At 49.3% G+C, this 13,175-nt stretch overlaps 1 pseudogene; it reads left to right on the top strand.

Moving 5' to 3' along the window:
• Positions 1-1,061: 1,061 nt before the first annotated feature.
• LOC119432055 (U6 spliceosomal RNA) lies at positions 1,062-1,177 on the top strand (annotated as a pseudogene).
• The last annotated feature ends 11,998 nt before the right edge of the window (positions 1,178-13,175 follow it).

The raw sequence follows: 13,175 nt of genomic DNA, 5'->3' as shown, positions 1-13,175 counted from the left end.
TTCGCGCACTATTGGCACTAATTCCGATGACAATTTCTTGTAAAAATCAGTGCCGAGACCATCAACTCCCGGCGATTCTCTTGGTTTTAATTTACGAATGGCCCATTCTATTTCACTCTCTGATATGCACTCATCCGTTTGCTGTTTTGTCTCGTCATTTATGCAATTTAACGCTGAGGCATATTTTGGCAATAGTTCGTGGTCACATGTGTTACTTCCATATTCGAAGAGGTCCTTGTACGCTTCAGTAAAAGCCGCCTCGATGTCGTTTTGTGATGTGAGAATGCTGTCGCCGCTTTGTAGAGCATCACTTCTGTTTTTCCTGTCCCGCTGTCTTTCTTTCGTCTTGAAAATAGCGGTTCCTCGTCTCTTAGCTGCGATTCCGTCCTAGACCGGATCATAGCACCTTTGTACTCCTTCTCCAGGATTGATAGCAGCTGTCCTTTGCACTCTCTGATATCTTCTGTAAAGGTACCCGGGTGACAGTTTTCGGCTTCAATTAAATTTTCCAGAGTTCGCATCAAGCTCAGCTTTTCGCTCTTCTTCTTTTTCTCTTCTTTTTCCTGACCTTTGGTAAGTAGAAACATCTTACATTCTTCTCTTAAGTCTTCCCACAATATGGCATCTACGTGTCCTCCATTCGTTTTTTCCTTGATTAGATTCCTAATGCTGTCGCATATCTCTTTGTCATCAAGCAAACTCTCATTCAGCTTCCATAACTGCCATTCCTTTCGCCTCCTTGTTGTTCTTTCCTTTTCTTCGAATATATACGGCTGTGACAAATGCATGATCTGAGAATGCTACGGGCTTCACCTTATAACGCACGTTGTACGCTGAGAGATCGCTAGACACGTAAAGCCGATCAAGCCTCGAGTGACAGTCGCCTTGACAATGTGTAAAACCGTCATTATTTCCTGGCGCAAGTTCGGTTACATCCTGCAAGTCATAGTCGCGCAAAAGCTTTCGGAGCTCTGGTAGGCTAGTATCCGGAAGTCGCTTTTTCGAACAATCGGAGGCACGTAAAACACAGTTGAAGTCTCCGGCAAATATGGTACGGCACGGTGAATCAAGATAGAAAGAAAAAAAAACATATACTAAAATTGGAACGATACAGAGAAGATTAACATGGCCCCTGCGCAAGGATGACACGCGAAATCGTGAAGCGTTCCACATTTTTTTGTTCTTTCCAGTATGAAATGAAGTTATTACTGTTACAATTTTTTTCTGTTTTTTAAGCTTCTGTATATTCTTTGCACGAAGCTCTGGCAGCATAATTATGTTTCAGAATGTCTCATTCTGCAATACAAACATTACCGCACGAAAACCTCAAGAAATAAATCACAACTAATGAATATATAGTGCTATCTGTCTGAATTAGAGCGCTGCACGGGCCGATTTTTGTAGCGTTAGCTACACTGGCCTAGCCAAGCCCGTTTCGCGTGGCACATCAAGAGCCGTGCTGCGCATGCGCAAGGATCAGTGATGTCACACGGCTTGCGCACCGGAGCCACAGGAGCCGGCACCTCTCGCGCACTCCGCCGCCGCCGCGCGCGACTCACCGCCGCCGGTCTGCGCATTCCAGAGGAGTGACGTCGTAGCCGTGGTAGACGCACTGGCGCCGGCGCGCGCTCGCTGTGCAGTCGCCGTCTGACACTGCGCTGGAGCCGCTGCGCTTCTGACTGGCGTTTGCCAGTGTGGTATAGCCATGGAGAAGGAGAGCGCAAATGCTGCTCAACAGCGCAGAAGAACGGAGAAGCTTGACTCATCGGATCCCGAAGTAGTTGCCTGGAAATTAGCGGTTGAGCGTAGGAGACAACCAGGAAAGCTAAGAATAATCAGCTGAACCTTTGCTAACGCTATGTATATCCTGGCATAGCCGACCTAAGCCACTGCAACCTTTTTCAGCCCGCGGGCCCGTACTGGGCCCGTTTTCACGTTAGGCTGCCCGCCCGAGCCCGACCAAAAGTTTTATGGCGAGACCCGGGCCCGGCCCGGGCCCGATAATAATCTACGTTACCCGGCCGGCCCGGCCCGCCACTCCTTTACCTTAGGCCCGAGCCCGGCCCAAGCCCGGCTCGAAACCGGCCCGAACCCGGCCCGAGACCGAGAAAGATCACCGAGTGGCATTAAAAAATTAAATAAAGAAGATAATGGAAGCAATTTATTCTTAAGACCTAAATACATGTCATGCAATCATTGCGTTCTACCGGTGCTAACATATGAGGCAGAAACTTGGAGGTTAACAAAGAAGCTCGAGAAGAAGTTAAGGACCGCACAACGAGCGAATGGAACGAAAAATGTTACACCTAACGTCAAGAGACAGGAAGAGAGTGGTGTGGATCAGAGTACAAACGGGGATAGCCGATATTCTAGTTGACATTAGGCGGAAGAAATGGAGCTGGGCAGGCCATGGAATGCGTAGGATGGATAACCGGTGGACCATTAGAGTTACAGAATGGGTACCAAGAGAAAGGAATGCGCAGTCGAGGACGGCAGAAAACTAGGTGGGGTGATGAAGTTAAGAAGTTTGCAGGCGCTAGTTGGAATTAGCTAGCGCAAGACAGGGGTAATTGGAGATCGCAGGGAGAGGCCTTCGTTCTGCAGTGGACATAGGCTGATGACGATGATGACGACACGTCAAATGCAATTATGAGCACCATTTGAGTGGTCTGAACGCAAATACCAGCGCGCGAAGTATACGAATGACCCTGCCGAGCAGTATCGCCAGCAGTTTACAATGGCGCGACCTTGATGCGGCCCAATCTACTTCTATCGCCGCGCCGCCACAGTATTTTTCCATGTCGGGCGCCTCACTGCAAAGGATGCGCCGCCCCAGCCGCTCGTCCCACTCAACCGTATTCTAGTATACACTATAGCCGAAGCGCAGCCACGGCCGCTCGTGAGCGCAGCGCATGGATGGAGTAAATTCAGAAAGAAAGCTTCTCGTTCCTCCATGGTGCAGCGTAATGCGCTGCTGCTAGGTGGCCGGATGAGAACATTCGTGCAATCATTGATGGACGCAGTGCCATATTTCAGCCGCGTGACGAATTATCTTATCTTACCACTCATCGTTTTACCAATTCGCGTTTGAAGAATCAGTAAGTCGCGAACGCGCTTGCACCGCGCTGACAGCATTAATTACATTCATTTGGGTAAGGAATAGAATGGCACCCTTTGGTTTGAGGCGACTTCGGTGTTTCTGGACTTTTACATTCTGTTCAAACAGCGCAAAATACGACGGAAGAAGAAAAGGGAAGTACACAGGAGTAGCACTGCTAGCTTCCAGCTGCGCCGGGGCAACAGGTTTTTCAGAGTCGAGACGCGCGAGGATAACTCGCTGCACGTTGCATGCACACCACCAGAAAGTCCGAGCCAGGCCCGAGCCCGCGTCAAAACACCCGAGCCCGGCCCGGGCCCGATTCGAAAATCACATGCCGTGCCCGAGCCAGACCCGAGCCCGTTAAAGAACTGCCCTACCCGGCCCGGCCTGGCCCACGGGCCGGGCCGGGCCCGGGCTTTTGTGTAAGCCCGAGCCCGTGCAGTGCTCTAGTCTGAATAGAGGGGTTCTGTCAAGCAACAAAACCCAGAGCACCTGTAATGACCCAGATATTTTTAATAAAACGCGTACTGACATATTACTTACAAGCATGATTTTCCATTTACTATTTTCGTTGGGGGCGAGGGTGGGGGGCAGAATGAATTGTTCAGGTGTGTTTACACTTGTGTTTCTCCAATGTCCTATTTCTTTAAAATTGGAAGAAATATCGCCGTGTGCGAAGTTCGAGAAGTTATGCTTATACATGCGATGCAATTTTACAACGCCACAGAACCGGAGTCGAACTTTGGGAACCGCTGTAACAAAATTACTTTGGATTGCGTTCTACCGTGGGTGGTGATCAACAGCCTCAACCACGGTGCAAATAATTTTTTCCCTAATCATGACCATGCATGTCGAGAAACGATTAAATTGCGTCCGAAAATTCAGTGAAAATATGAAATGATAAAATTTGCTTCATGAACAACGCACAAGTTGCAATGGTGCCCATTCCAATCCGAAAACAGATCGTAGGACATGGGCATTTAACTGTTGTTATTCAGCCTCTAGAAAATAAAAATAAAAGAAAGACACAGGCGCGCAGCCGTTGTCATGTCATACTCACGCTGTCATGCCGTGCAGCAAATGATGCTGACGATAATTTGTGTCGCTATGCGTCAAGCACCGTTATCGACGCCAGCTGCATGTGTACGGCGGAATTATCGCTACTGGGTCATTGTTATTTTAATCGACAACCGTACATATTCAGTGGTTTTTGTAACCATTCTTGTTTAGGATTTTAATTAGTCTTCTGTCACAGCAATAATAAACGGGAAAACGTATTATTAACTGTTCACCGTTTTCGATATAGACGCTTTCGAGGACAAACAGTGTATACGCGCGTAGCGACATTTAGCTTGGTGCCGTGCTCTCTTGCGTCAAACGACGCCCTTCTTCGTTTTGCCACCTCTTTCCGAACTGCGGTGCGGAATTGGAAGCACAGAATGTCACTTTCTGTCAGTGCGAAGTTTGCCTTCAAGACATTAGAATAAAAGGCATACGTAGCATCCGAAGTTCTTCATTACATGCTTTTGCGCATTAAAGTTGTGAAAGATTTGCCGAAGAAAAAATTAATAAGCACGTTTGGGAAACCTAGGCAGGATGTGTAAGATGGCAAGTACATAGCACTGACCTTAGCTCTGGCTCAAACTGAAACTGCAGAAAATGCCATACTGCGAGGTTGACGTTGATTTCTTTAGTGGGATAGCAGTTATATGGACACTCCAAAGCGGATTTCTGTCGTCGCCGAGAGGTTCCGTATGAAGTCAACGGCGATGAAATCGTCGCCGCGCTCCGGACGCTGTATGTGCGAGTGAAAGGGCGCGAGGGACGCGCGCTTTCATGGGGAGCGAACGCACGTTGGAGAACAAACGCGCGTTCATCGCTGTGCTCCCTGAAGGGCTGCAGAGCGAACGCGACTTTTTCCGTCGCGCGAATGGCCGATGATGATGATAAGTGGTTCTTGAGGGAAAGGGAAAGGTTGGCGCTATCTTTTGCAGCCCTTGAGGGAGCACGGCTCAGCGCCAACGGGGAGGGGTAAGTGGGAGCGAAAGAAGGGATAGAGTGGAGTCGCCATGGCTGGGCGAAGCAAAACCGGCAGGCATAGGCGGCCCGTATCAGGCCGAGGGAGAGGAGGCGACGTTCAGCTGCGGCACCAAATACGTATTTATATAAGAACGTTGCGAGGCGAGAAGGTGGGTAAGATTTCCGACGCAGCTCGACGAGTGCCCCGTTCTGATCTCGTAGAAAACCACCGAGCCCAGAGGCACCGGCAGCACTAACCAACGCCGCGCGCGTTCGGTGCGAACGCGGCAAAACGCCGACGGCGTCGACAACAGTTCTGCGCGTTGCTGGTGCTGCTGCATGTCCAAGTTTATACAGCTGATAAAACTACTATCCTTACATCCGTATAGCTCTCTACTAATTTGCTATGGGAATTGATGCTTCGCCTTTGGGGTGAAACTGCGACATATCTGGCCTTTTTGTGGCTAGGGAGCCTACATGCAACGCTGCATTGCATGTAGGCTCTCTGTGTAGCTCTCTATTTGTGGCCCGAGCAGGGCGTGACTAGGGAGCCTACATACAAGCGCCATTTTAAAACGGCGCTTGCATGTAGGCTCCCTAGGCGCGACCATAGAGAAAAAAGTGCAACAAGAGGGGACACTCGGCAAAAACTGGAAACAGGAAGCACGACATTGTTTTATTCTTTTAATTCTTTGCCGCGAAAATTAAAACGTTTTGCGTATAAATAAACTTAAACATTGCGACCTATTTTTCTTGAGTTGCCTACCGACAGGCTCATGCGTCATCCGCCAGACACTCCACCGAAGCGAGGGAGGACGGCTGCGCGCGCGTTTAGCGCTCGCCCGCGGTGGCCCGTCTGTCTCCTTTTTATGTTTTTTAAATGTAGCCTGCTTTCTTGGGCTCCCGGCGTATTCTTACGTTCCTTGTTCACTGCGACAAGAGACCACTGCACTGCTGTACAGTAAATTTTCACCCCCACCGGCATAGTATCGACATAAAACGTAGCGGAGCAGGCTACGTCGCTTAAGTAGCCATGATTTACAGGCATTCGCACTCTCTGAAGAGTCCTGCGCATGCGAAGTAACTGTTTGTTTGCTCCTAATGCTCCATTTGTGCTTTTAGTATGCAACGCTTCATAACGTACTATGTAGTGACAGAAGCTTGCTACCCTTAAAAATATTAGGATGTGAACATTGTTTTATACTAATTGTCATAAAGGCTGTTAATTGTTCGAAAACTATTCGGAAAAAAATGTTGTTGCAGTTTCACCTGAAAGGCGAAGCATCAATTGCGATAGCAAATTTGTAGAGAGCTATACGGAGTAATGATAGTAGCTTTATCAGCTGTATAAACTTGGACATGCAGCAGAACCGGCAACACGCAGAACTGTTGTCGACGCCATCGGCGTTTTGCCCGCGTTCGCACAAAATGCGAGCGGCGTTGGTGACTGTTGCCGGAGCCTCTGATATAAATAGGCACTTGGTGCCGCAGCTAAACGTCGCCTCTCCCCTCGCCCCCCCCCCCCCCCCCCCCCCACGGCCTTTCGCGCGTCGGAAGAAGGCGCGTTTGCTCTACATATATGGTTATTGTAAAGGAGGAAAGCGACGCGTACTTCTGCAGCCCTTAAGGGAGCACGGCGCAGAACGCGCGTTTGTTCTCCGCCGTGGATTCAATCCCCGTGAAAGCGCGCGTCCCTCGCGCCCTTTCACTCGCACATACAGCGTTCGGCGGCGCGCGGCGACGATTTCATCTCCATTGACGTCATACGGAACCTCACGGCGACGGCGACGCCGACGGCAGAAATCTGCTTTAGATTGTCCATATAATTGCTATCGCAATAAAAACGCTTAGCCTTGCACTCGGCCGCACAACGCTTGAAACAGCGAAGCTGACGATCGTAGCCCAGCATTTTCCGGAAGTGCGCGGGAACTTTTGATTTTATAGCTCATGATGATGATAATTTCTTTTCGCGCGTCTCGGACTTACGGTCATCACTCCACGTTGCATAGCGCAGCATGCAACACCGACACCGCGTTTCAGGAGACCCGCTCCGTGAATGCGTCTCTCTCTCGCTCTCATAGAGCGCAAACCCTCTTCACCTCGCAGAGCACGAGTAGACAGTGTTGCATTCAGGCTCCCTAAACACGAGCGTACGAACGCGCCAGTTGTGGCCGTAGACGACGACGCTCGAACGCAGACATATGGTTCGCATAAATGCGTGGTTATGATGCTCGCTTTGGGACCGGGAGTACGCGGGCTCGAATCCCGCCTCGGCAAGAAAGGTTCTTTCCTTTGTTGGTAGTTTCTTGCTACGCACCACAAATTACGGCTTGCTTAAACAGCTTCACTGTTCGAAACCATTCGATATTCGAGTCGATTTGCTTCTGGCACTACATTCAATTTGTATTCGATTCGGTCTCAAAAATCATTATTCGCACACCCCTACAATAAAGGGGCACCAACAACTGCTACGTCAAAACAATATTTCAAAGGTTTCCGAGAAAACTCCAGTCTATTCGATGCATTAGTTTTAGATTTTGCGTACGCAAACGGGCGTTCAGGTACCCAATGGGACTTTTGCGCTCTTTCACACTCCATTGGGTTTCTTCTGTATGCATTTTTACGTTCTTTTGTAAGCCCGGCGGTTTGCATCCCCGAACTTTGCGTGCGCAATATATAAAACTGCATAGACTTGTCGCTGCGAACGGCAAGTGACGGCATTGGGTCTGTCGGTGGTTCTGCCACTCCTGGTCTTTTGCTGTGCCAAAATTATGGCAAAATATACTGGTCAGTCATTGATTCTTAGACACCTAGCCGACCACAAATACGTTCAATATTCTTTTATTTGTTTTTTTCTCTAACCAAGCCTAAAATATTACAAATTTTACCAAATTCGGCACGCGAAAGAGCTTGGAATCACTTGCAAATTGTAATTGGTTTATAAAAGTGCAACAAATCCCACTTAACTCAGTAGATGCTTTAGAATTAGCAATTTCCAAGTTCTAAATTCTCTTTGACCGGTTAAAACAAAAATATTTGTGCCCGGTGGTTCCCAGAACAGGCGGGAACATGGTGGCTCCAGATTTGAATCTATCGGTGCGCCACCACCTTCAAAAAAAAAAAAAAGCCCACTATCCAATTCTAAGCCAAATTTTCAAAACCCAATATGACGCTTTCGCCAAAAAAGAAAAAAAAAACTGAATATCGATTACGCTAAATACGCAGCCGTACAGCTTTGACAAAGGGTAATCTATTGGGCCTGCTATCCCAAATTTCTGTCGCCAAGCAACACATCCCTACACAATCACCTCCTCTTCCACTTCCAGCAACTGGTTTTACAAATATATAGCATATTGAATTCGAAAAATTATGACTGATACCTCAGGAGACAATTAATTAGGCGATGATCGACGCGTTTTATCTACAATTGCGGCACGTAGTCGCTACACCATACGACTACTCTACAAATTATGTCCTGCTAGTTCACTATATCGGCGAGGTAGAACAAGCGCTTAATTCAGGCAGAACTTGAGCTGGAACGGCCTAGACAAAATCAATCTTCCCGAAATTTATTTTCCGAACACAACAGATCTTTCTTTTTTTCTTTGTTTTAATCATTGTCTTAGGCTACGCCATATCCTTTCTTGTTGCCGTCATTTAAGTACGGATAGTTTTTATCGCAAAGCCCAATCGACCACCTGACTCTTTTAGAATTTATACCGGTCGGTTGTTATAAATTCACGTTAAAGAACCCCAGGTGGTCGAAATTATTCCGGAGCCCTCCACTACGGCGTGCCTCATAATCAGAACTGGTTTTGGCACGTAAAACCCCAGAAAGAAGAAGAAGAAGAAGAATAAATTCACTGTTAAAAAATACCGAAAAGATGCTGAATTTTCGCCTCTATTACTTTCTACATAAACATAACTCCACCCAATTCAATACGGCTTTACACTACAGGGAGGAGTGCGTCCTTATAGGGTTATACAAACTGCGCCAGACACCATATCATTGGAAATACAAAAACTTCACGCTCGATCTACTAATCTAATTGGATTTTAAAGGCTCCTTTGGCTGTGTTTGGCACCATGCCGTGTTACACTTTCTAAGAACCCATAATTGCCCCAAACACCTACACGAACTACGTAAGCCCTTCGTCATCGATCGCAATCGTCCTATACGAATGCACTGCCCTCCAAGTAACCTCTTCACCGTCCGAAGGTATAGTTCACAGGGCTCACCTACAAGCCTTCTTCTCTGTAACTCTTGTAATCCATCGACTTTTAAACCACAAACTTCCCGACGGCGTCCTTACAGAGGGATATATGCAGACGACACTGTTGTCATTTCCGCGTTCAACGTACTGCACACTTGAGCACAGGATGCCTCAACCACTCGACATTATCTCCAGCTGGGTCCGTCGTGCCAGCAACCATCGGTAGAGATATATCATTTTTCCTATACTTCCCCAACAGTCATACTGACCCAAACACACGCACTCGCAGCCCAATAGCATCATTAAATTGCACCTGCATTAAACGGCAATAGCATCAATGCACGTAGACACCGCACATGCCGTAGAGAGCAACGCTGGCGACGGGCATAGTCATGAAAACGGTCGATGTAAACATCATGGTACCGCCAAGAAGTGGCTTGTACTAACTCTCGTAACCTGCGACCCGTTCGACGACTATTATGGCATTGCCGAGGCAAACATTCCGTTGCTGCTCGGAGGAGGAGGAGAAAAACATTTATTTGACGGAATAAATGGGGTTTGTGGTGAGGGGCCCACTTGGTTCATGGGACCCATTCAAGCGGAGGTGGCTGCCCTCAGTCCAGGGCGCCACAGGCAGTTGCCGCTCTGCGCGCCCTGTCGATCAAACCGAGTTGATCGTCGAGGCTGTCGTTGGCCAGCAGCTCCTCCCACCGCTCCACACTCGCTTTGTCTATAGGGGGCAGTCCGGGGATGGCCCGGCATGTGTAAAAGCGTTGGCTTCTCAGAGCGCCATGGGCAAAGCGCGGAGTATGCCGTTGGGTGCATTTTGTTAAGAATGTGTAAGTTGGGGAACGTGCCAGTCTGGATTAAGCGCCAGCTGACAACCTCCTCCTTTGCTTGTTTGTTTATGGGGAGGGGAGTGGATCCGCCTGAGTCCCTTGTAGCAATTCAAAATGGCTGCATAGTCGCACGGTACCGGGGTAGGATCCTCCGGGGCAGGATCATGGAGTGCTCGGTCTGTTGTGTATCCTCGAGCCACCCTGTCTGCCTCCCGGTTCGCTTCCAGTCCCATGTGACCCGGCGTCCGTATTATGATATGCCGGATGGGGGGATTTCGTGTATCTTTGGGGTCGGTAAGATCTGGAATGCCTAGGAGATTACCGATTGCTGTTCGGCCGACTCTCCGATGCAGAAAATTTCGGCAGGCCGCCTCGGAATCCGTAAGGATGTTCAGCGACCGTCTCTGGGTGTTGCCGTGGGCAATGGCTGATGCGATGGCCTTTTTTTCAGCCTCCGTGATGGAGGTGCAGTAAATGGATGCACTGCTGATTTCGCGAAGATGATGGTCGACCACTGTGGCTACAGCCCTATTGCGATTTCCATACACCGCTGCATCTACATATGTTGTGTTGATCCTATTTGAGTAGCCTTTATGAAGAGCTTCAACCCGTGCCTCCCGTCACCCATGATGAAGTTGCGGGTCCATATTACGGGGTATGGGGGCTACTTTGTAATTTGCCCCGAGGTTGGGTGGAATACATTGTTGTTCAGCGATGTCTCGAAGGGGGTCCACATGCCCAAGGCGTCGCAGCAGGTCCCTCCCGGTAGTAGTCTGTGAGTCGGGAAAGTTGAGAGGCTCCTTGTGTTTCGCGTAACTCTTCAAACGTGTTATGGACGCCAATGCTTAAGAGTTTGTTGTAAAGGGTTCCTAGGTGGAGCTTATGGGCCGCCTTGTGCGCCCGTCGTAGCAAGGCGTCTACATGGTCTTGTTCCCCTTTTGCGACATGCTGATAGGGGAGGCTGTAAGTCACTCTGCTGACAACAAGGCTGCGGACGAGTTTCAGCGTATCCTCCTCTCGCATGCCGGGGCGATGGGTGGTGACGCGCGCAATCATACGAGCGACCTGTAGAGTGGTGGTGCGAAGGGTGGTGAGGGTGTGGTTGTTTTTACGGTTCGACTGCACCCACATGCCCAGGATGCGAACGAGAGCTTTCTCTGGTATTTATTGTCCGGCCAGTATAATGCGTAGTCGATGGCCGGGATCTTGGGTGTTGGGTTTGTTGCTCTTTCCAAGCCTAATGTGGATGAGCTCCGACTTCTCTGTGGAGCAGGCCAGACCACATTCACGTACGTAGTCCTCCACGCCGGTGGCAGCTTGTTGCAGCTTGGCTTCTTTTTCTCCGAGGGAGCCCTGTGTGGTCCATAGCGTGATGTCATCCGCATAAAGCGCATGGTGGACTCCCTCAATTTGTTGGAGTTTCCGTGCGAGGCCTATCATAGCTACATTGAAAAGCAGCGGGGAGATGACAGACCCCTGCGGGGTTCCTTTGTTCGGGACGCTTAGTGAGGCAGATCGAAGTGTGCCCAGCCCTATTGTCACAGTGCGATTGGAAAGGAAGGTCTTGGCGTATTCGTAGGTTCGATGGCCGCAGTTGAGTTCAGCGAGTTCGTCGAGGACAGCCTGATGACTAACATTGTCAAAAGCGCCTTTTATGTCCAGGATCAAGAGGATATGTGCCCCGTGTTGAGGTACTGTGTCGATGACTTCCTCTTTGATTTGCAGAAGAACATCTTGGGTTGATAAGCGCACTCGGAAACCAAACATGGTATTAGGAAGGAGTGAATGGTCTTCTAAGTAGTTCTGGAGGCGGGTGGTAATCACTCTCGCAAAAATTTTGCCAAGGCACGAGGTCAGAGAGATAGGTCGAAGATTCTCCATCTGAAGTGCCTTGCCTGGTTTCGCTATCAGAATAATGTCTGCATGTTTCCATTCGGGCGGAACTTTACCTTGTTCCCAGTGTGCGTTGAGGAACGTTGTGAGGTCCTGCACTGTTGCATCGTTGAGGTTCCTTATGAGGCCATAGTTGACATGATCAGCACCGGTGGCCGTGTTGCGAGGGCAGCTGCGGATAGCGGCATAGACCTCATCAACCGTAATAGGTCTATCGAGGGTGTGATTCTGGTCCCCCTGGTACAAATCCTGATATGGAGGAGGGGTGGTGGAGCCAAAGCATTTGCATCTAATTTGCTCCAGTAGTTCATCTTCAGTGCCTGGGTAGGTGTGGATGAGTCTTGCTACTGCTTTGTTCGTTTCATTTTTTCGTTCTTCTGGGGTCGATGCCCAGAATATGCCCAGACTGTAGGATATGCCAGGTCCGGGCCGTGCCCAGTGATTTTAACACGAAAGTGTTTTATACCGGGGTCCACCAAGACTTCACTGACGTATTTCCGTCACGGAAATACGTCACACGAACATACACGAACATAATACAAAGAAAGAAACCAGAAGAAAAAGTTCCACAAACATGCAAAATTTGGAAATCGAACCCACGACCTCTCGGTCCGCGACGATAGATCGCCGAGCGTTTAACCCATTGCGCCACAAACGCATTTGCAGAGAGCTACACAGACGCGCCTTATATATCTAACACTCCTCCGTGTACCCGCGCTCTTGCTCGGGGCGGTGCCGCCGCCTACGAGCAGAAAATAGAAGTACTGCATTATGACACTAACGCGCACCGACAGTGAACGCTTCGGTGGTCTCAGCACTACGACGCCTCGATGCCAGCATTCGAAGGGACGCTGGCATCAAGAAGCACTACCAACGCCACCTAGGTGGCGTTCACCGTACTCAGCACAGCTGAGCGTGGCCTCCGCAATTAGCTCTGAAAATGTTTCTGAAGTTGATCGCGGAGGCTGCAATTACGACGCGCTGTACGCGCTGATTTGACTCGGTGACGATTCAGTTACGTGCTTTGTCTTGCGCGTTGTATTAGTGTGTCAGTTACGTGCTTCGTCTTTCGCGTTGTGCTAGCGTGTGCAGCGTAGTGCAGCTTCCATA

This window comes from Dermacentor silvarum, chromosome 10 (assembly GCF_013339745.2).
Source record: "Dermacentor silvarum isolate Dsil-2018 chromosome 10, BIME_Dsil_1.4, whole genome shotgun sequence".
Taxonomy (NCBI): domain Eukaryota; kingdom Metazoa; phylum Arthropoda; class Arachnida; order Ixodida; family Ixodidae; genus Dermacentor; species Dermacentor silvarum.
Note: the sequence above shows the minus strand (reverse complement) of the source record. Positions and strands in the feature narration are given on the sequence as shown.